Here is a 24,474-nt window from a genome sequence, read left to right on the forward strand (position 1 = left end):
AACCCATCTGTTGACTTCATGGTACGTAAACCTGTCCTCGAATTCTGCACTTGTAGCCTACAACTTAACAGCTACAGGGCAGGATCAGAAAAACAAATGTCAAATCCTGGATTTTGGTCTTTAACCAGGACACAATCAGTGCAAAAACAAGGACATCTATTATGGATTCACATATGGAGTATATGCCACGGAGGAGGCGGGACTTCCGACTTCCTGGTTTTCACACATCAGCTTTGTTTCTGTTTCCAGTTTGTGTAGGCCGTGCACTTGCGCCTTTGTGCCCCTCGGTTGTTTACTGTTCTTTGTCGGGTTCCATGAGGGACATTTTATCAGTAACAAGGGAAGAACAAGACATATTGTCACTTTTACAACTTAATCTGTTAACAAATGGTCAGGAGCTTCCATAGTGTGTAGAACAAGAATGAACGCAATAGCCTGGCACCTGGTGGCACACTGCAGTGGTACCCGCAAGGATAAACTATTCAAATCTGGCCAAACAATCAAGAAACGACTATGCAAATAGAATAGATAAAAACTCATTCATTCCTCAGACAATAATGGGTTAAATATATCCCAATATGGTATTTTTCCCGTAAAATTACATGAAAATCGTGGCAATTTTCTGGAATCTTTTCTGCATTTATTTACCCCAAAAATATTTTATTAGACCATACAATAAAATGAAAAAAGATTAATAAAATAAAATAAATATACAGTAGCCACATAAATACCATTAAAAATATCTTGTAGTATAACCACTTTTCAAGGAATGGAGGTCGAGTTTTACATTTTCTAAATGCTTTGGTTTGTGTTTATTTATGGATTTGTGACACATTTCTATTGGTCTGCCACAGAAGAACACAGAAAAGTCTGCCATTGGGTCGGACGATTATGGGAAGAATAATAGTCACGATTATTTTTGATTGAGATTGAAATCATGATTAGTAAAACGATTATTCATTGCTTTTAAAAAGTAATATTTTACTACTGAACACTATGATCATAGCCTTATGCCCCTTCATCCCTTCACATTGAACACTTTATTCTTGAACACTGTTGTGTTTGTCAAGTATAACACAACCTTATAAATATATGAAATTAAAGCCTCTTACATTTTCAAACTTAAGCATTACATTACCCTCGATATATATTTTATCTTCTGTTATTTTCACAAGTCTGGGGATTTAGTGTGCTAACCTGTGGCCTCGGGGATTGTATTTTGTGCTATATCATGTGGAAATGTGTGTTGGAATGTGAAAATTTGTATCCTTGAATTTTGAGGAAAAGAAAATTCTGTTGATCCTTAAACTATAAACAAAAGTTAAAATAAAAATAAAAGTCAGATAAAAATACTGCATATTAAAACAGTAATAGGAAAACAAGTACTGGGTGTTCCTGTGCATTTTGACCTCTTAGGGGCAGTGTGGTGCCATGCATCCACAGTGTACACGCTTACAATGAGAACAGAAGAAAGTAGCGATTGAATTCTATTAAAATAACTCGTTTTTCAGAAATTGGGAAGAATTTGTGCCTTTGAGTGGTGTTATCTTACCTGTGGGAATGTGTTTCCACAGCATTTGTCTGTGAATATCCATTATTTGAAAGACTTTTACTCCCCAAGTTGATGCTAACCTCCTGTTAGCATTTGAATGGGATCCTCCATTCACCTGCATTAGCATTAGCGCTAGCCTCGCGATGTGTTAAAAACGAAGCATGTTTTGTATTTAAATACACACTGTATGTAATTCTCCTCATCGTATGTTTAGTTTTACAGTCAACTCCATCTGGAGTGTCATTTAACAGCTTAAAGGACGCTTAGCGACGGCAGATTCACACTGATTCGCTCCGCCCTGCTACAAGCTACATGGTGCATTCAGGGTACTTTCACAACGTAGGGAACTTGTAAACGCGCCACGACATTTTGCACATTAACAGTTTTTCTTCCATTATTATATTTTAATGATTGAGAGAAGCCAAAATCACAATAACATTTCGTTTAATTGTCCAGCCCTACATTGTCGGGTCAGTCCAACCTTGCTGTCCAGCCCTGCCACCCCTCCGACGCTATTCTTAACTATATGGTGTGAAGGTATAGTTCCCTATCTGTCCGTGCCATGGCCCCAATTGGAAAGCCATATTCATTGCATCACAAGAGAAATGAAAGGCAGCTGTGCGCTGCCTGAGCAGTCTGCAGAGAGCCGATAAACCGTTTAGAATTCCCGAGCTGTCATTACACTGACCCATGTTGCCCTTCCCCCATCAAACCTCAGGTGGCAATGCCCAGGGACGTTAGGTGAAAAGTTGAAGACAGGAAATATGCAATAGGCTTATGGAAACAAATCCTCATTTTAGTCCATGCCAACATAAAGGTTAGAGGATATTGAAGTAGCAGGATTCAAAACAAAGTACTAATCCTTGTATTTTCTATTCAATATGCAGCAGAGCCGTATTTGTAAAGATTTTTGGAACCAAAATCCTTAGCCTAGTCATAATAAGCTTTAACTTACAAGGAAGAAACACAGTGGAAAGCCAATATAAAAACTAAAATACGGCAGTAGCAAAAAAAAAAAGAAAACATTTTCAGAGGTGCTCATGATTATAAGATTTAATCACATTGCAATTAGATTCCTGATGATGTAAATGGCAACTCTTGCAATATCACAGACCAACTCACTCTTTATGAGCCATATTTCCTGCTAGTGGGAAACAGGACGGCCAAGCAGAAAACGAAGCCTAAGAGAAGCAGAAAGCAGAAGGGGAGGGCATGTTAGGAGCAGAGTAGCTTGCGCTGCATGGCGAGCTGCCACATTAGCCATTGCAGGACAGAGCAGACTCATTTAGGCGTCTGCAGTCGATGCTGCTGAATGGCAATAGTGCTTCCTCTGCTGCTGCTTTCAGGGACGTGCCCGGAGTGTTGAGTGGCCTTCTTCCTGTGGCCCTAAATCAGTTCTCCACTAGACACACAAAGAGCAGCTGCAAACTCTCTCTCTCTCTCTCCCTCCCGCTGTTTCTACCACCCTCGCTTTCATGGCCGATGAAGAAGCCTCATTTGCTCACTCCGTCCCAAGGGAGAAACTTAAGAAGACAACATTGACCCCAAACTTGACGACGTCCCGAGGGAACTGAAAACCTGGTTTTAGAATGAATCAACATGTAATGGTCAGCCATCGGGGGAGTCTTAAAAAGGCATTTGCATATGGTAGCAAGTCAGTTAACGGTTATGGACGCTCAATGCAATGTTGAGATTTGCCAGTGGTGATACCAGACAGACTCATTGACCCAGGTAGCCAAATTGCTCATGTGTCCTTGCAGGTTAGCCACAGGCGTTCCAATCCTGTTGGCTTCTAACCTCACCTGAAGACAGCAGGTGTCTGCATATCCTATATTCATATTCATTTAACCCCTAGGCGTTATTGTGACCATTTTTTGGCTTTTTGTTGGTTCTGACCAAGCCATTTCAAAATAAAATAACGCCCAGGGGTTTAAAGTGTATGACCTGGGCTATGCCACGCCTTCCCTGAGGGTATACAAGTATATGCATAATTCGCCAAAGATTCTGTTGAAAGCAGGTGCTTCCTAAGAACAATTTTCTGAAGGAAAACCTGCTAAGACACTACCATTAAAAAAAAAAGAGAAAAAAAGGCTCAGTCACTTACAATTCGATTAGCATTCATTTCCATACTTTGCTTCCATTGCTGGACAGGACACAAATTAAATCTTGTCATAAAGTTTGGAAACCGGCCAAAATACTTTGGACGGGCTGCATAGTTAAAATAATATCAAACTTACTGTACTTCTGGTTTATTTATTATCTGAAGGTAAAAAAATATATTTTATTTTGAAAAGTGACCACATTCTCTCTGTTACAGCAGTCTATGATCGGACTCTTGATTTATGTCAAGATGCTAATTATCTCTAACCTGGCAATAGCCAGATTGATATTGTGACTACCAGCTAAAAATGCACAAAGCTCCTCTCGCTGTTCAACATTCAACAAGGAAACGGTGAGTAAATCCGCAAGAACAGAATTAATTCCAGCATCCATTCGTCCATGTTAGGTTTGTTCGTTTGTCCCGGCGTCGACGCTGGCTTTCTGGTTTTGTCACAGCTGCCCCAAACACGAATCCGAACCACAAATCGGTACAAGAATGTATTCTCCGGAGTTTGTGAACTCACAAATACCGCCAGAATTCATCTTGCAGAGCAAGGTTAAATCATCTCGGTCGTGTAGCGCTAAAGCCAATGCTAAATCCACGAGCTAGCTACATGAGTGCAGAGCACACATATTTGGAAAGAAGAAAGAAGAAGGTGCATTCACAAAGAATGGCACAGGGGTCACCAATTCCGGTCCTCGAGGTCCGTAGTCTTGTCGTGGCTGCTGAAGAGGAATAAAATTATTTGCCCTCTTTGCGTGTTCCAAAACTTGAAGACAGATTTAATGTAAGAACAAACACCTTTGCAAAAATGATTTTAATCTAACAGAGATCTCTGGACATCGTAACAGACTCCAATTCATCACTTAACAGGTGGAATTCAGAGCGCCGAATGTGTCTCTTCCGCGTGTAAAATGGCTTCTTATAGTTAAAACCGACCGCCTCTCTGTCATTTGTAGACAAAACATACTCTCTGGGTACTTTTCCGTGAGCGATGGCGAAAACAGAGTCAGGGGTGCGTGTTCGAAACAGATTCTGTTCTCAAGGACCAAATGTGTTTTCCCACAGAGAAGGAACTTCTATCTTCAAATAATATGTCCCAGCTTAAGGTCAAATTATACTGAGTTCAACACTACTTGCTTTACACGTCTATAAAACCTTTCAACATGGTTAATATAAAGAATTAAGATGTTAATAATGTATAACAATGGTTAATATATGAAAATAAATAATTTAAATGTTAACAATATCTAACACTGCTCCGTACCATAAGATAAAAATAGACAAAACAAATACTGAGGGACGATGGAAATGTACACCGCAAAGTCAGCTGTGTGCGTGTGTGTGTTTTCTTTGACCTTTAAGAATCTATTTAATTTTCAGATGAGAATGCAATGTTCTTGTTTACCTATCTCGGACTTTCAATTTGCACAATAGAATTGCAGTGGAACGTCTGACAGTAAATGTGTACAGGAGTCAGTAAGAGATAGTCATAAGGTATTTTCCTATAAAGGTAGTTATGGATGAGTGGCGGAGAATAAAGGCTGCCGCAGTTCACGGCCATCAGGAAGGCGCTGAAAGGATTTGGATTCAAATTTGCAGCCAATGACAGCAATTGAATCACCCACCGGAAAAAGAAAAAAAAAGGATTCCCTAGAGAGAGAGAGATGGAAATCCTCGGGTATGCGACAGGAAATTATCCACTTTCTCTTAATTGATCTGAAAATGATTATTAATGACAGATATCTTTGCTGCTGCGATGTAATGTGACAAGCAGAACTATTAAATGCTCTACACTGGCTGGTAAGACCTACAAGAAACTTTTTTTTTTTATCAACGTGCTGTCATTGATACAACAGAATAAATCACAGCTTCCTGCCTCTGTACAATTTAAAAAGCCCGAATCTTGCGCCTGGAGATTTTTCGAATATAAAATATGGGCCTTTGTTCAACAAAAATTGGGAAACACTGCATAAATAACTTGATGGTATCAAAGCCAGGAAGTCACCTTTGATTTTATGGGCTTTACGTGACTTATGACACTAACTTCTGCCGTCCTGTTCTGTTGAAACTCTCACTGCCCAGCAAGCATTGTCACGAAACATCGAATTACACTGAAGAACACCATTTTTGTTGGTTAGGTCTGACAGCTGTTTTATTTTTGGTTGCAGAATCCAAAACTGATTTCAGTCATGTCCAGTTTTTGAGCTTTTTTTTTTTTCCCAGGAGAGCTCAGTATTGTTCATTCGATTTGACATCATCATTGCTCTCCTTTTTAAAAAAAAATTAATTAATTTAAAAAAAAAAAGTGTTTTTTTTCCTTTTTTTTTTTTTTTTTTTTTTTTAGTTTTTGAGCTATTGAATCGCCCGTTTTCTTAAATAAAATGTGAAATAAATGAGTATGTATGTAAATAAAAGATTTTGAAAACTGAAAAAAAAAAAAGCATAAAACTAATTTGAGCTATGAGCTTTGAGAGAAAAGCCAGCACGAATCCTCTTGATTCCTGCTATGCTATCTTTCTGTTTTCAGATATTGATAGTACTATTGAGAGTCCTTTTGCATTATTGGGGGGGCATTTGACACTTCTAATTTCCCAAGAATAAAACACAATGACACATAATTTTAAAGAAAGACCTATATATCCCAATATGGCATTTTCCTTAAAATTGCATGAAATTAATGGCAAGTTTCTATTTTTCTTATTGAAATTTTCTAGCTCCTGATCATAAAATGGCCACATGAGGGCAGCTGATAATGGTATCGAGTGCAAATACCTTGAAATAAGGCCTGTATCGGCCCGATACCGATACCTGGCATTGGTACTCGCCCATCCCTACTTTAAATGCAATTAGTTGTTTATCAATTTGGTTATTTTTGAACAGCCTGGGAAAATAAATTGATTTAAACCTCATGAATAAATCATACAGCCACATGATATGGTAAATGAAAACAGAAAACTGATGAAAGTTGTTCATCAGTTTTCCTTTATCTCCAAACTTGTGTTTGCTAGGTGACCTAACAACAACTGACTTACCACATAAACAATTTCAATCTACACTTGTAGCCCTTACTATCGCTAAAAAAACAATTCTTGTTAACTGGAAAAATAAACAAACTCTGAATATCGACCAATGGTCTAACCTCCTCATAAATCACATTTTAATGGAAAAAATATCTGCCTCAAATAAAAACCAAATATCAAAATTTATAGAAACATGGTCTACGTATATAGAATTTTTTTAACCTAATTCTGGTTACTTAATTCTGTCTGTTAGCGAGAGCCACTACATCGTGATAACTTACATTGATGTTTCTGCATTTGGCAATTTATTATTATATTATATTATTAGTATGGGATTTTTTTTTAATGGGCTTTAGGTGAACTGATGAATACACACACGCACGCACACACGCACATGCACATACTCACCCACATACAAAAAAAATAATAATAAATAAAAAAAAATATATATATATATATATATATATATATATATATATATATATATATATATATATATGTGTATATGTGTGTATATATATGTATATATATTTAAAAAAAAAACTTTTTTTTTAATTTTTTTTTTTTTTTTTAAAAAAGGAGAGCAATGATGATGTCAAATGGAATGAACAATACTGAGCTCTCCTGGAAAGAAGAAGAAAAAAAAAAAGTTGTTCATCAGACACATTCACGAATGACACATTGGGGTGTCGTGTTTTTCCTCTATCGCAACAATATTAAAAGAGGTATTCATTATCGCTGACGACATTTTATCATCAGCACAGCTGGCACAATGTAGTTTTCTCCAAGTGTACAGTCAATGGTGTGCCCTGCAATTGACTGCTTCCCAGTGTCGCCTGCCCTCCGCCTCTTGCCTCAAGTTAGCTGGGATAGGCTCCAATTCACCATGATCATAATGAAGACAAGTGCTATAAAACAAAATGGATGGATGGATGGACATTTTATGAATCATAACGCTCAGCAAAATTATCCACTATGAACAATTGGTGCAAAAATAATAAAGCAAATTGAAATGTTCTTATATAAATGTGTTTTAGTGGCCATTGTGCATCTGTTGTTTTGATCCCTCCCCATCTGTAGGTGGGTAAGTTTTCCGATTCATAAGCTGCTACCAGTTTTGTTTTTATATGCACGATGGTCTGATTTGGAAATGCTGCTGATTTCTTTTGAAACTGTTGTTACTTGTGATTGATGTTATGCCGCTCCATTTAGAAGCAATTAAAACCCGCTCATGGTCCCCATGAAAAGATCAATGCATGCTACATTTTTTCATGATCAAGGCTGTCTTTTCATTAACATCAAACACGTCCCTCAAAAGAAGGCCACTGGGCATGTTAAGGCCTGATACAAAGTCATTGAATATTCAACAAGACGAAACATGGCAGCATATGAAGAGCGGCTTTGTAATAATACAATAGTAGAGTGGAACCTCAAAGATGAGATGGCATCTAAATTGATAGCGTCTTACGAGAGTGTCAAAACAAGCTAACCAGTGCAATCAGTAAACAAAAATCATTTTGATTTACAGTACGTAGTTATTAAAAAAATCCAACCTTACTTTAAAAAATTGGTACTTACATACATGTACAGTCTTGACCTGCACTCAAACCCTCAGGACTTAGACACGGAACTCCTTGGGCTCGATCAAACACGCTTTAAGAAACACTGCTTTTTGGCGGGTAATCATCTCTGAGGGCTGCTAAATTATGTAAAAAATAATAATCACAATTATTTTGGCAATAATTGAAATCACGAGTGTTCAAACTATTACAACAAGAAAATGTTTAAGCATGTAAAAATAAAATTAAAAAAATAGAAACACTATAATTATGTAAGTTCCTTTTAGACCAAACAGAATTTATAATGATATATATTTATAATAATATATATTTATTTATTTATGTTTATAAAAAATAAAAAACTTGGAGTGTAGCCTGTGCACTGTCCAGTAGGGATGATCATTTATTTTTTGGTACAACACATAAAAAGAAACAAAAATATTAAGACGAATAAAAGTCTTTGAAACACTATAACTATGCAAGTTATTTTTGTATGAAACAAAATGTATTCAATTTGTTATTTAACTTTTTTTTTTTTTAAAGGTGCAAACGTATACATTTAAACAACTCAAAAAGTAGTGTTAATAATCTTTTTTTACAATTATACTGATTTTGTAATTGTGGAGTGTATTAACTCTTTTACTGCCAAAAACGTTAAATGACGTTTAGTAAAAACCTACGGAGGAGCGCCAAAGACGTTAAAAGACATTCACCAAGTTTTTTTTTTTTTTTTTTTTTTTTGGAAACGGGTGGAGGAAAGCCTTGGCCAGCTGTGCTGAAAGTATCAAGCAGATCTAGTTAGTATAATGCCTATTTTTGGCCCCTAGATGGCAGCGATGACTCTCTTTGGACAAGATTGGGTAGGCGTCAGTAGAAGACGTGAGGCGGAGCTAGTGTTGAGGGGACAATGGCTGAGGAAGCCATAATGGCAACCGGTTGCAAGCAGCTCACGCTTGAGCATTTTTTTCAAAGACGAAAAGCATTGACCAATGCTAAAGAGCACATTGATGACGACGATGATGATGATGGTGACTCCGAGGCTGACGCCGAAGTTGGAAGCGTCGACGCGGCGGCTATGATCACGTCATAAAGCCTCACCGGCTAGCGATGCTAACGCCGGAAAACGCGGAGCACAACCGAGCACGCTCGGGCGGACGTTCGATCGGACGACGAAGAGTGCCCCGAGTCCAATGCATATTCATCGGAGGAGTGTGTACAGTCTGCTACTTGCTATTCCCCGGAAAAAAAGGCCGTCAAGAAAGTGTAACGTCTGCACGTGAAAAAGACAATCGAAGTGAAACGAATCTGTTGTGCAAATCCTGCTGCGTCTCCTTGCACGCAGGGGAGTGTTACAAAAAGAAAAACTGTATTTGAAACATCCAAACAATTGTAAATAGTATCACGGTTGCACACATTTGTAAATAGTTTGCAAAATTGTTTTGTCAAATTGTTGCACTGTTGAATGTAAATAAACGTATCTTGCTATCAAAAAACACTTTTTCATTGTTGGTGGTAGTGTTTTACAGAAGTAAAGCACTGTTTAGGTGTTTGTGGCATCATTCATGGAAAAAAAAAGGTCTTAAATTCACTAGAGTGCATGAAATATCGTTTCACAAAAAGCTTGATTTCTCCGTTTTTTGTTTCAAAACAGAGCATTTGGGTGAAACTAACCATTTTCTATTGTTGATTACTGAAAAACGGAATAAGGTAGAAACAAACTTTTTTCTGATGAAAGATGAGAGTTCAATCTTTCATTTGGTAGTATGTGTGTTTCCATAGTCCAAACAACATTTTCTGCGGACCTTGAAAGATCAGTCAAAATGCTTAAATCGGCTGGCACTGACGGCATCCCTTTTCTGAAAACGTCTGGTAGTCAAAGAGTTAATTGAAATTGTAATTGAATTTCGATTAATTGCACAGCCCTTGTACAACCCAAGATAAACCCTGTAATGTATGAATTTTGGACCCAAGTACAAGTCGTCGATATAGTGAATCGCGAAAAAGCGAGGGACCACTGCATAGCCTTGTGTGTGTGTGTGTGTGTGTGTGTGTGTGTGTCGTAAATTCATTCCTCAAATTCACTTCCATTCTTATGACTGAAGTACCTCAACAACTTTCTTTTTATGCTCCAAGACTGCTCAAACTTTAGCCTCTTTTAAACTGACATTCCACAAAATGAATTGACAGTATAAAGGCCATGACAGTTGATTCAGAATCATTAGTCTTATTCGTTATGGCTCTAAATATTACCTACAAATGTGGTTTATGATTTCCCTTGTGCTCCTCATAGGATGACTTCTCCCCCCCCCCCCAGTATCACTCCCACTACCGTATCTCCATGCCTCATGTTTCATCATCTCATGCACCTCGTCCTTTACCGCCCACCCTGTCATCTCCCCCGTCCTCCCCGCTAATTTGATCATACCAGTTGCATAATCTGTGGCTGTAATTGATTCACCTCATGCCAATTGAAGTCGGAAATACACAAGAGAAACGTCTGATGTATGCTTCTAAGTTGATATGAAAGGTGTCGCTGAAATAGACACAAACAAACAACATGTAATGAAGGCCAGGTTCTCATCGAAGCTAATTTCCTTTTTTTGTCTACTTGAATCCAGAAACCTTTTATTGATTCGCCCAAAATACAATGAGGGCTGTGGCCCAGGAAATTAGTATGGGCAAAGCATAGCACAGGAAATTAGCAACCGAGTGACAGGGAGGAAAAAAAAGACAAAAACAAATGAATGCTTTATTTCGCACTACAAAACAGCACTTAACTTCTCTAAATGATACATCGCTGACTCGATAGATAAATAAATTTGCATATTCCCATTCTTTTTAAGGGTTGATTTCCCTTTTATGAGTTGCTTAAATGACATTTTTGACGTGACATGTTTTCTCGTCTGTGGTCAACCTATTCCAAGCTCCTTTGACCATGAACATCAGAAAAGTCTCTTTGGGATTCCATGCCAGCAGATGCCATACGCTGATATTTATCATAAATATGTTATTGAAGTGTTTTTCCTTTTCATTTCTTTGAGTTACAAAGAGTCTGACTATCAATCAGCACCTGACCGAACTGACACTGCGCCTCGAGGAACGGCTGTAATAAGCTGCTTTCATTCTCATTCTCATCTTCGCTGCTGGTATGCATTGGGTCAATGGGCAGCAATGCTATTGGCCCATAACTTTATCATCTACTCCTTTGGGTGACATGGATTTGGAGACTATATTTTGGCTGAGGGTTATGTGCTATTATTTGGAACATTGTGCACCAGTGTTCTTTTCAATTGTCCAAGGACACGTTCCCAACAAATGACTGTGGACCCTCCGAAGTCAACCAGCCCAAAAGTGGTACAATTTGGAGTTCAACCATAATTTTAGGGAAGCACAAATTGAATTAGCAATGACACTTTGCCTTAACAAAAATCTACAGCGGTGATACTCAAAACGTGAGCTTATACTTTTTGAATCCGGTACATTAAATGTTATTGAAGAGGAAGTCAACCCCAAAATATTTTTGGACAATAATATGCTATATTCAGCCCCTCTAGTTTAAATATATGGCATTCTGGTTAATATTGTGTTTGTGGAATATGAGTTAAGCAGCAAAATCCAGCCGTTTTTGCTTAGCTTTATCATAATTCATCATAAATCATAAAGGGTTTAAACTTTGATATAACTTAACTAAACTTAAAGTAGAAGTCAACCGAAAACATTTGTTGACCATAATTTATGTGACCTCACTAGTCTAAACTTGTAATTCTGATTAATGTTACATTTGTGAAATATGAGCAAAATCCAGCAATTTTTATCAGTATTAGAGAGCGGCCATTTTGCCACTTGCTGTCGACTGAAGATGACATCAATGTTGCTCAGGTCTCAGGTAACAACCAATCACAGTGCAGCTTCAGAAAGCAGGTGAGCTGTGATTGGTCGTTGCCTGAGCAGCTGTGATATCATCTTCAGTCGACAGCAAGTGGCAAAATGGCCGCTCTCTAATACTGATAAAAAAAATTGCTGGATTTTGCTCATATTTCACTAATGTAACATTAATCAGAATTACATGTTTGGACTAGTGAGGTCACATAACAAATTATTGTCAAGAAATGTTTATGGTTGACTTCTACTTTGAGTTTAGTTAAGTTATATCAAAGTTTTAACCCTTTATGATTTATGATGAATTATGATAACGTACGGTACATCAGAAAAAAAAAAAAAAGATTCAATAGAGAAAGCAACTTACGAATAGCTGTCTAATGTAGTGTGTCCCAGAAAGGGTAAAGTACGATAGTTACCGGTAGTTCTAGAACAGTTTGTTTACATGTACTGTATTTACTATTTAGGTAAAATTTTTCAACTTTTATGCAAAATACATTTCAATTGAACTCATATTTAAACCACAGAGTTTAAACAGTGAATCATTTTACTATCAATAATAATTAGTATATTTCGCTGTACGAGTAATTGAAAAACAGCGAGTAAAACTTGTGGGCATTCCTATGTATTTTGTCCTCGTACAGTTACCGTAGTTGTCGAACAAATACGGTTGCCTTCTGGGCATGCCCACCTCAGATCAGGTAATCGCATTCTTACCAATGAAAAGTGCATGCAGCACTTCTCACAGTCTTATTAGTAAAACCGTATGCCATACACAGGGGCAGTTTCACCCTACAGAGAAAATAGCGCGGCGAAATCATTGGTGTTAGTCAGTGGCAACGCAAGATGGCCGCCGGTGGACTTATCCTGACAGTGAGTAAGCGGCATTGTTTGTGCACTCATATGTAAGTCCGTGAAGCGGGCCGAGTCGCGGTCAAGGGCGGGCTGTCCGGACCCACTTTTTCTCAAGGTCACAAGGTCAAGGTCATTTTACTTTAAATTGTAGTCAATTAAATGTGTCTTCCATTCTTAATAGATGTAATGATCATTTTAAGTATGTTTTAATTTATAATTCGATCCATGGTGATAATTCATAATTACTGCCTTACACCAGATTTGACTTAATGGTACCAGACGTCTTTCCTGCAGACAGCAGATCCAGATACCAGTGTCACCCTCTTCCTACTTGCCCCTATGATCGGCGTTGTAGGCTGCGGTGTCTGTCGCATTCCCTCAATACAGCAGTTACATGTTCAAACATCTGCTCCAACACATGGCGTGCCACACAAGCCTTGCTGAGACCCTCAGGGCATCACTTGCAATTTCTTCAAAAGGAAAAAAAAAAAAGTAGAACTATTTCCCAACACGGGTTGTAAAAACAGTGTTAAAATAAATCCACACAATGTGGATACGGTCATTCCCTGCAGACTATAGGCAGACTCTGCCGCTTCAGAGCACTACTTTAGTGATTAAAGGGATGACACCTGCAGAGAGAAAGCCTCCACAGCCTTTATTTTCAGATCCTCTTTCCTCGCTTCTGTTTCTGAAACGAGAGAGTGACTTGAATATAATCCACCTTCATCCGAAAACGGAGATCGCCCCGGGCAACAATAGCGGTTGAGTGGGGAATTTGGGAGCAGGAAACAGACAAATTGTAATTATGACAGTCGGGCAGCACAGCAGCCTCCTCTGACCAAAAGTTAATGGGATAGCCAATACAGTGAAATCTCAACTCTTGAAAGACTGACAGCTTGTAAACCATTTTTGGACTTGAGGAATAATAATAAGCAGGAATAATAATAAGCCTTAATGGACACCATTTTGGCAGGTTTCTACTTTGTGTTTTTTGTTTCCATTCCCATTGACTTGATGGGATTTCAGCCAAATTCACTTTTTGTAAACAAATGACGTATTTGGATATACTGTGACTACAGTATCTGTGCTGTTTCAGACATAGGGCCTGATATGCTAAAGTTCTAAAGTTGTTTGTAAAAATAGGTAAAATTTACACATTTTGACCATTTGGACTTAATACACTACTGTAATGTCAGTTTGGAGATATGGGTATTTTTTGACGTGTTACACAAACACACACAATTTAGTGCCAGCTATTTGCAATCTTTGAAAATCAGGCCGAAAGTGTGTGCCAGTAAATGAATGCCACACTTTTGAAATGAAAGTATTGAAAGTACTATACACCTTAATCAGCTTTCCAAATCAACCACATGCTATTACTAATTTACACAATTTAAGAAGAACTCGGTAACTTAACTCTTTGACTGCCAGACGTTTTCAGAAACGGGTTGTCCCCAGTGCCAGCCGATTTTAAGCATTTTGACTGATCTTTCAAGGTCCATAGAAAATTATGTGTTTGGACTATGGAAACACACATACTACCAAATGAAAGATTGGACTCTCATCTTTCATCAGAAAATAAAGTTTGTTTCTACCTTATTCCGTTTTTCAGTAATCAACAATAGAAAATGGTTAGTTTCACCTCAGTTTAGAAACAAACGTCTTTTGACGTCTTTGGCACTCCTCCATAGGATTTTCCTAAACGTTATTTAACGTTTTTGGCAGTCAAAGAGTTAAAATGGAACACAAATATTTTAAGAACAGAGGTAAAAAATAAATATTTAAAAAAAAAAAAAAATGCAAATTCGCCACTATAATTTTATCGAGAACGATAATGGTGCTCTGTCTTTTTCGTCCATTTTGAAATTTAAAAGCAGCATGTTGAACCTATGACTATTTTTTTTTTTTTGCGGCTGCCCCGCAAATTAAATGCATTGGAATCTCCACCTCTCCAAGTCTTCCGCAGCCACTCCATCACATTACGTGATAAATGGTCCCACTTTCAGGAGAAAATAATTATTTTGCCTGAAATATCCTGTGTTTCATTTTGTAGCATTTGCATAAGCTGAAGCAGATGGATGCCACTACAGAAATAGGTCCATCCCGGATGTCCGCAATGAGAATGGATAAATAGATTGCATGCAAAACATTGACCAGCTAAAACCGCACACACACACACACACCACTACTATTGCTCTTTTTCAAGAAAAAAAAAGTGTCCTAGAGCCAAAAGCAGTAATCACCCCATAAAAATAAGCCATAAAAAATGCTTATTTACACAGCAGGTGACCACGCAAGACAACCCCATTTGCATTTTATGCTGTCACATTTTAAATCATTTTCTCTTCACTTTCATTGCATCATTCGAGTTGTCTCTGAACTACATTTTCCACTCCAATTGTAAAAAAAAACTGTACCATGACATGTGAATTGTTACCAAATCAAAAACCGTTAGCAATAGTTTCAGAAGTATAAGAAACACTAGATCAGATTTTCTGCCAGCAAATGAAACAGTCGAAATTTGCCATTTATACTGACAAATGTCAAATATAAATTGCCTTTATATGTTGAATAGTGATTCATTTATTTATTATTTTGGACAGGGTTTATTCAAGGAGAGTTTCAGCTTTCAATGAGAAGTAAATCTGAAGTTGTTTCTTTTAAATTAGTTAGTTTTTTTTCCATCCTTGTACTGTAATTGCCATGCTTTTTGTTTTTTTTATGTCATCTGCCAAATATACAAATTAAACACAATTTCTACTGTAAATGTTAAAATGATATGACTTGTTGACATTACTACAATAAAGTCACTGCAATTTATTTCATGCAATGATTAATATTTATAACCATTGAGATCCTACATATTAAGGGCAATGATCCTCTTTCTGTTACATCACATACCGTCTTCTTTTTTCTTTTTTAACCTTGACAACTAGGCACTTCTCAGCCCTCTGGAACAGATTCAGCCCTGCACAATGCTGCGCTGCTTCTATTCGAGTTGACAACTATTGTGCAGACTTTGGCAGAAAAGGACATCACGTCTGAATAATGAAGGCCCAGGAGCGAGCCCAGAAATCAGAATAAAAGCATGCAAACTGACCTGTGCGCCAAATTGAAGCTTGTTGTGATTCTAACACACTTTAGGGGGAACCTCAATTCTTGAATGCCTTTCGTGTGCTGCAAACCAAGCAACGCGGTCCAAGTGTAGTCGGAAGTGGGCGCTAGCAAACAAATTAGCACACATTACACTTGTCTAGATCAAAAAATAAACAAGAATTTACTAGATCAGGTTTTTGTACTGGAGCCAGTGGTACCATTCATTTTGCATTATATGTTCTATTTTTTTCTGTTACATGCTATGTGTGTTTTAAGCTAATTATAATAAGGATTATTATTATACTTTTTTTTAAATGTTATCACAAAAATAAAAATTAAAAAGATATTAAATAAAAAGCTCGAGCATATAGAGAATAACTGAGCTATTTGGATTCTACATAAAAAACTTCTCCAGAAAATGTTGTTGGCTAATTTGTTTGGGCACTTTAATTTAGGGGGGGGTACAGACCATTGCAGTTTTTGTTGTAAAATATCATGTGACATAATTTGGCATTTTGATTGGCTCACATTTGATTCACATGCAAATTGGACATTTGGAATGACAGGCAAACCAATGAAAGCTGATACTAGAACCATGAATGTACAACGTGACGCGACTGAATCGTTCAGCGGCATTGCTCAGTTTAGGGCTAGTTTCAAAGCGTGTCCAATTTGGTATTCAACCACAAATTGTGGGGGAAATATGCCTTAAATGTCTTACAATTTTTGCATCAACGCACTTTGAGCCAGCATCAAAGCATTTTCTCAGCCTGTGCGTACTGATATTTCCTTTGACTGTGAAACAATTATCATTAAGTACACCATGAAATGTTATATGATGGCAACAAATTAATAATGACAAACACATTTTACGGAACGACATGTCTAAGCTGAATCAGTGCAATCAAGCATGGTCCCAAAGGACATCCTTGAATGAGTTATATGTGAAAGAAGTGTAGAGTCCTGATGAACTGGAATGACCTCACAAAACCTGAAGAATGGAAGCTGCTAAAGAGGGGAGTCTCCAAAAGTTCTTTTATTTTTACTCCCAGTGGGTCTCCTAATCCTTTTGTCCATCTCGTGTATGTCCCTCAGTAGGTTTTCGATGAGTCCCTTATCCTCTGTGTTTGAAGGATAATTCTATCTAAGCTGTGTAAAAGACACCCTGCTGAAAAATAACACGAGCAAACTTTACACTCCTGGTGCTATTGGTGTTCAAAGTCAATCAAGACTTAAATCAATATTGCCCACTGTTTTCACCTTTAAACAGCCGGTGAAGGAAAAAATACACTAAAAAGGATTAAACCCCTTAAATCTGCTTCTTTTTTTCTTTTCTTTTTCAGTATCAAATTCACCATTAACTCTTTGACTGCCAAAAACGTTAAATAACGTTTAGTAAAATCCTAGGGAGGAGTGCCAAAGACGTTAAAAGACGTTTGTTTCAAAACAGAGGTGAAACTAACCATTTTCTATTGTTGATTACTGAAAAACGGAATAAGGTAGAAACAAACTTTTTTTTCTGATGAAAGATGAGAGTCCAATCTTTCATTTGGTAGTACAGACGCTCCCCTACTTACGAACATTCGAGTTACGAACAACGGTACATACGAACATTTCTGCGCGTACAGTATGTCGAAAAATGTTCGGGAAGAAATGCTGTAAGTTAGATTTTGTATTGCGCGTAGTGCTTCTTTCCGCCGCTAATACCGACGCTTGGCGCTGTGAGAGCTCATTGGAGGCTGAGCAACGTGTCGAGGAGGAGGAGGAAGAAACCCATGAAGGAGGAAATAACTTTTGAAGCCGATTCCAGCGACGACGAAGAATCTCTCATGATATAAAATCCTCCTCTTCCTCCTCCTCCATCATCTCCTTAAGCATCGAGTACATCTTCCAAAAGTAAGTTAAACTTCATTTTATTTATCTTATTACGTACATGTACATACTGTGTGTGTGTCTCGCTCTCTCTCTCTAACATACGTAGTACAGTACAGTACTGTACGTATTCTCTCCATTTTATTAAAAGTTTTTTTCAGTACAAACCAATGCAGGTTACTTGTACAAGCCTTAAACATACTTATATAAACCTTCAATATACTTATATAGGCTTTAAACATAAATTATAATACAAAATATAGCACTGAAGCAACTTACGAACAAATTCACCTTACGAACGATCGTCCGGAACGTAACTCGTTCGTAAGGTGGGGAGCGTCTGTATGTGTGTTTCCATAGTCCAAACACATAATTTTCTGTGGACCTTGAAAGATCAGTCAAAATGCTTAAATCGGCTGCCACCCACGGCATCCCTTTTCTGAAAACGTCTGGCAGTCAAAAAGTTAAAACCCTTGTTGTTCCTTTATCTCTTCGATGTGTTTAGGTGTTAGGTTTGAAAAACTTGAACAACAAAAATGGAAACAAGCTACGACCCTGTTCATCAAATGAAAAATAGATTACAAGTTTAAAAAGAAATGCAACTCAATATCTTTTGTGGTCGCTGAGAGGCAACTCTGAAAGGTCGTCCGGAATTAATGCTCAAGTCAAATGCGGGAAAACAGACGCAATGTCTCATGGTGCAGTGATGGTGATGTGTCTGTCAGGGAGGTTAGAACATTGCGGAGGACACGTGAGGCCGCTGTAGAGTCAACGTTCTGTACCTGCGATGTTTGTGGCCCTCCCGTGGGTCCCATCTCAATGATCCAGCAACAAGCCATCTGTCACTGTCATTATAATTAATCTGCTGCTATTTAGTGGATAATGAGAGGCTGTTGTGGGGTTTGTGTTGCTTCATTTCTCAGAGACTTATTTCCTGTGTCCGTCGGAGGGGATTTGGTAAAAAAAAAATGGACACAGAAGTAGAAGGACGGAAATAAGGTAACTGTAATATGTGGAGGGGATACAGTTATTTTGATAGTACCTGAAGACATGAACGGAATATTTTCCGTGATGCTGGTCGGGAAACAACATTTACCATTCACATATTATATTTGGAATAAACAAATTCAAATACTAATAAATACATTGCTAATATAACAATCTGGGATGTACGGAAAATGATAAGGGCCAGTGAAGCGGGGTGGGGTGTGTGTGTGTGTGTGGGGGGGTTGTCAGTAGGCCTACTGGTATTTTCATTTTATCTCACAATTCTCACTTTAAAAGGTCCTGACTTTAATCTCAGAATTTCCACTTTAAAGTTGGGATGTCCCGGTCCGAAATCGGACATTGCCTCCTGATCAGGACTCTGATAAATATATGAGTTTTTTTTTTTTTTTAATAATTTGTTTTATTAAATCTGGAGTTGCGCGGTGGCACAGAGTGAGACTTCATGTTTCCACACAACTTAGTGCGGCATGGCGTCACTTTGCTACAGTGACACAATTAATGCCATCGTGCTTGGACAAGGTAATTGAATCCGGACGTCCTTAGTGGAGCCGCCAAATCCCGCCCGGGCCGGCAGTCAAGCCTGGTGCAAATCCAAACCCAAAGTCATGATAGATTGAATACATTTTGTTTGCTTGCTCTTGAAATGCACCCTTTTGTTTGTTGTGAAGTTGGTGTGGTCCACACACATATACAATGTATTTGTTTTCTTGCTAAAGTAAAACAACATTAGGTTAGCCCATCAATTTGTGTTAAGTAGCGTGCTTTATAAAAAAAAAAAAAAACTACCCCAACACCTTTTGTTTAAAAAAAAATAAATAAATAAAATTAATAAATACAACTTTTTTCCACCTCCTTAATAAAATGCCGAGGTATCGGATCGCGATTCGGAATCGGCCGACCTCAAAATGAGGTGACTCAGACTCGGGTCTAAAAAAGTGTTTTCGGGACTTTAAAGTAAAAATTACTGACTTCATTCTCAGAATTCTCACTTAAAGTCAGAATTAATCTCAGAATTCTGATTTAAAGGTGAGAATTCTGACTTTATTCGATGACTTAAAGTCAGATTTGGGTCCATCCATCCATCCATTTTCTTAACCACTTGTCCTCCCAAGGGTCGCGGGGGGGGGGTGGAGCCTATCCCAGCTGGCTTCGGGCAGTAGGCGGTGTACACCCTGAACTGGTTGCCAGGATTTGGGTCCTAAATACATTAAAGAAATGTTGATTGAATATAAATCCAGTCGGGTTCTGAGGTATCCTGTGTCAGGTCAATTAGTGGAGCCCAAAGTGCAAAGCAAACATGGTGAAGCGGCATATTCTGTAGCTGCTATGCAGCATGCAAATGGAATAAACCAACAAAAGTGAAATCAGCCCAGACGGTAAATGTTTTGAAATCCAAGTTAAAAACTTGGCTTTTTCCACCATACTATTGATTAAGGCATTTTAAATATTATATAAAGTCTTCTAGTTAAGGATGTTCTGTGTAGGGCTTATGAATACTCAACTCTAAAATGTACCTAAAAATAATGACATAACGTTAAAGAAAGATGTATATATCCCAATATAGCATTTTTCCTTAAAATTGCATGAAATGAAATGGCCGCCGTCACAAGTACTGATACCTTTTTATCAAGAACGGGTCGCGGATGCGCATTCATACACTATTAGCGGTGGCTATGTCTAATTGTGGCGTCCACCCAAGTTAGTGTTTGACTCAAACCGCAATCACGTCTCCCTTGAGCTCAAAATGTCAGGCTGCTTACAGTCCACCATATTTGAAGGGCAGTTTTTCACGGCATGAGCCACCCTACTCTGACTCTGATTGTACTGCCAGACGTTTTCAGAAAAGGGATGCCGTGGGTGCCAGCCGATTCAAGCATTTTTGACTGATCTTTCAAGGTCCACAGAAAATGATGTGTTTGGACTATGGAAACACACATACTACCAAATGAAAGATTGGACTCTCATCTTTCATCAGAAAAAAAAGTTTGTTTCTACCTTATTCCGTTTTTCAGTAATCAACAATAGAAAATGGTTAGTTTCACCTCTGTTTGAAAAAAAACGTCTTTTAACGTCTTTGGCACTCCTCCATAGGATTTTACTAAACGTTATTTAACGTTTTTGGCAGTCAAAGAGGTAGAGAGTACCAGCCAATTAGAGGCATAGGAGGGTGGGTCATTGATATAAAAAAAAAATCAGAAGTAGAACTTGTCATTACTGGCATGTTAACATCAAAATGTTTTTTCTACCATTCTTGTCTCGCATTGGACCTAAATGTAGCTCGTAACACAACTGGTGTAACGGGTGTTTGCAAAGAACATTTGAAAAGATTTAAAAAAAAAAAAAAAAAGTGTAACAAGTCCGATGTCATGTTTTTGTAATGACAGTTCCATGTATGATTGATTCTTCATAGGAACGAGGCTAAATCTACCGACATTGTTGGGAGTAGCAAGACAGCTCTCGAAAAAAAATATTGTCCTTTCAAAAATGAAAAATTAATGGCTGTGCTAGACAGGCAACTCCCGCCCGTGATGGAAATTGGTCTGCCACATGTGATATCTCACACTAAGGGCCAACAATCACATCATTTGTCTCCTTGCCTCTCAGAATCATTCTTGGCGATATTGTGTTGCCGTTTTCCACTCTTCGACAGCAGAAGACAATGTGGGTGACGGTAAACGAACAGCGGCTTACATAACACGCCTTAAGGCAGATGTATGACTAGGTGGCACCTGTAGGCTGAGAGGAGAATGAAATGAGATGGGCACCAGAATTGGGCAATTACCTTACACTTAACTCCGTGTCACCCTGATGAAGACACAGAGCGCTGTAATAGGGTCTCTAACCCATCTGCAAAAGTAGAGTGATGAAGTAAATTCATAAAGTTTTGACAGCTGAAGGGGATGACATTATTCAACACAATTGACTGGATTCGGTGCGAATCACACAGTCGCTTTGCACTTCAATCACGCAAGCTGCTGACAGCAACTCAAAACCACAATCATTCGGTCAATTTTGTGAAAGCAAGCCAAGGACGTGACAAAGCAGAATTTTAGGTCGGACGGTTGAATGGTCTTTGTGAGCCTCTCTGGTCTCGTTTGCCACATATTTACTGCCACCGGCTTCCATTATCAGCAGCCTCTCAATGGCTGAATTTACACTGCAAGTCTAAGTGCACAATTCCAATACCCAGTGCCAATATCCAATTTTATTGGCTGTCTATGTATTTCAAACAAGTTGAACTTCTTAACTCATAGTTGCTGTCTGTGCACTGTTAGACGCACATTTTGGTGGCAAAGAGTTTCAGTTTGCGCTGCTGTAGTATTTTAAGATAAGCAGTGATAGCCGAAGCTTGTTTTTGTACACTAAATTTTGCTGGCCCACGTAGCATTATAGGGTCATTCCACATGTGTTCACCAAATGTAACCCTACCATTTCATATTTTGCTCAAATTTAGTATTTTAGTATATAAGTACAGACGCTCCCCAACTTACGAACGAGTTACGTTCCGAGCGATCGTTCGTAAGGTGAATTTGTTCGTAAGTTGCTTCAGTGCTATATTTTGTATTATAATTTATGTTTAAAGAGAATACGTACAGTACTGTACTACGTATTTTAGAGAGAGGGAGCGAGAGACACACACAGTATGTACATGTACGTAATAAGATAAATAAAATGAAGTTTAACTTACTTTTGGAAGATGTACTTGATGCTTAAGGATTTGATGGAGGAGGAGGAAGAGGAGGATTTTATATCATGAGAGGTTCTTCGTCGTCGCTGGAATGGGCTTCAAAAGTTACTTCCTCCTCCGTAACTTCAATGTAGGAAGAAGTTGAGGGTCGAGGAGAAGAAGATGAGGGTTGATGAGTATCTTCCTTGGAGGATCGAACGACGATTGCACAGTTTTCTTCTTTTTTCATCATAAATGATGCGGTAGCACTGTATGGCATCATTCAATTGATTTGCAACCTTTGTGCAACGTTCAATATTTGGGTCTTGCTGCTCGAAGAGTGCGATGGCTTTATCTATGAGCGACAAGCGTTTCTTCTTCTTCCTCCTCCTCGACACGTTGCTGAGCCTCCAATGCTGGGTGAGCTCTCACAGCGCCAAGCGTCGGTATTAGCGGCGGAAAGAAGCACTACAGTACTCGGAAAAAGGTGCGCAATAAAAAATCTAACTTACAGCATCTCTTTCCGAACATTTTTTGACATGCGTGCAGACATGTTCGTATGTACCGTTGTTCGTAACACGAATGTTCGTAAGTAGGGGAGCGTCTGTATAGCATAACACGGAAAGCCAAGTTTTCCCAATTTTTGCTTGATCAGATCAACGGTGTCTGAGATATTGTTGTCTGATTTTTCTCGCATTTTTTTGTGAAATTGTCTGTGGCCCCCCTCCAGTTATTTTTTTTATTTTTAATGTTATGGTTGACACTTTGGGCTACATTTTGTTTCATATATGTCAGTCATTGAACTTGGGTGTGTCCCTTACTGTGAATTTCAAGGGGGTAGCCCTCTCATAATCAGTTGTGCTCTTAAAGTGGAAGACAACCGTAAACATTTTTTGACAATAACATCTTATGTGACCTCACTTGTCTAAACATGACATTCTGATTAATAATTACATTATTAATGGGTTGGGGGTTGTTTTTACATCGGTTGGGCTCATCAAACTCATTTGAATTAATTACGGAGACGCTGTGGAAACACAAATTATAAATTCCCTGGGGAACTTTTACTTTTACAACCAAGAAGTCCTTTTACCCAGAACTCAAAGGTCCCGAGCTTGTTGGTGGAAAAGCAGCTCATGTGCCCTATGACGGGCAGGTGGCCTCGCCGTAAAAGGGCCCCCAGCCCGCTGGGGAGCGTCACACCCCTACTGGGAAGGAAAAACCCGGGCAGATGGAGCTCGTTAGCGTTGGCTCGCACTCATCTACGGGCAGGGACACCCAGACAACAATTGTCCACGCGGCACGCTCACCACGTTGAGGCAGTTCCCAACCAGTGACCGGGCTCCGGCATGGTATTGCAGCTCGTCGTTGCGACCAGTCGTCTCGGACCCTTCCTTGCCACTGGCCATCGGCGGGTCAAGATGGTGGCGTTGGCGGAATGCGCAGCCCCTCTGCCGGATTAATCCTTTCTTTATGCAGGATCCCTCTCTCCCCCTCTCTTTTTTTTTTCTCAATTGGCTCATAATTTCAGTGACTCTTTGCCAACTTTGCAGATTTCTCTGTCGTGCCATTGTTACTGTATTCCTCGCTGTAGCTCCATCACTCTTCACCATTTACAAAGCAACATTATCACACTTTATTGTAGGGATGCACCGAAATGAAACTTTTTGGCTGAAACCGATAACCGAAAATGAGAAACACTTGGCCGAAAAAAAAATTAAATAAAAAATAATATATATATATATATATTTTTTTTTTTATTAAAAATGTATTAAAATAAAAAAACAATATTTAATATCATTCAGATTCACCATTAGCTACAGTCCACTCCACATTTTCAACACATATTATTACAGTAATGA

General features: G+C 38.5%; 1 protein-coding gene across 7 annotated transcripts in view; it reads right to left on the reverse strand.

The window, feature by feature from the left end:
• grik4 (glutamate receptor, ionotropic, kainate 4) overlaps positions 1 to 24,474 on the reverse strand; it is a 333,823-nt gene that overhangs the window by 264,639 nt on the left and 44,710 nt on the right. For 2 of the 7 annotated variants that reach the window (XM_077566649.1, XM_077566645.1), the window contains one exon: positions 16,070 to 16,190. The exons of 4 other annotated variants lie outside the window; for them this stretch is intronic. The gene's annotated coding sequence lies outside the window, so the exon portion shown is untranslated. Of the gene's footprint in view, positions 1 to 1,552; positions 1,812 to 16,069; positions 16,191 to 24,474 lie in introns of those variants that run through there. One more of the 7 variants, XM_077566648.1, reaches the window with a different exon arrangement.

The sequence above is a fragment of the Vanacampus margaritifer genome, chromosome 5 (assembly GCF_051991255.1).
Source record: "Vanacampus margaritifer isolate UIUO_Vmar chromosome 5, RoL_Vmar_1.0, whole genome shotgun sequence".
NCBI lineage: Eukaryota > Metazoa > Chordata > Actinopteri > Syngnathiformes > Syngnathidae > Vanacampus > Vanacampus margaritifer.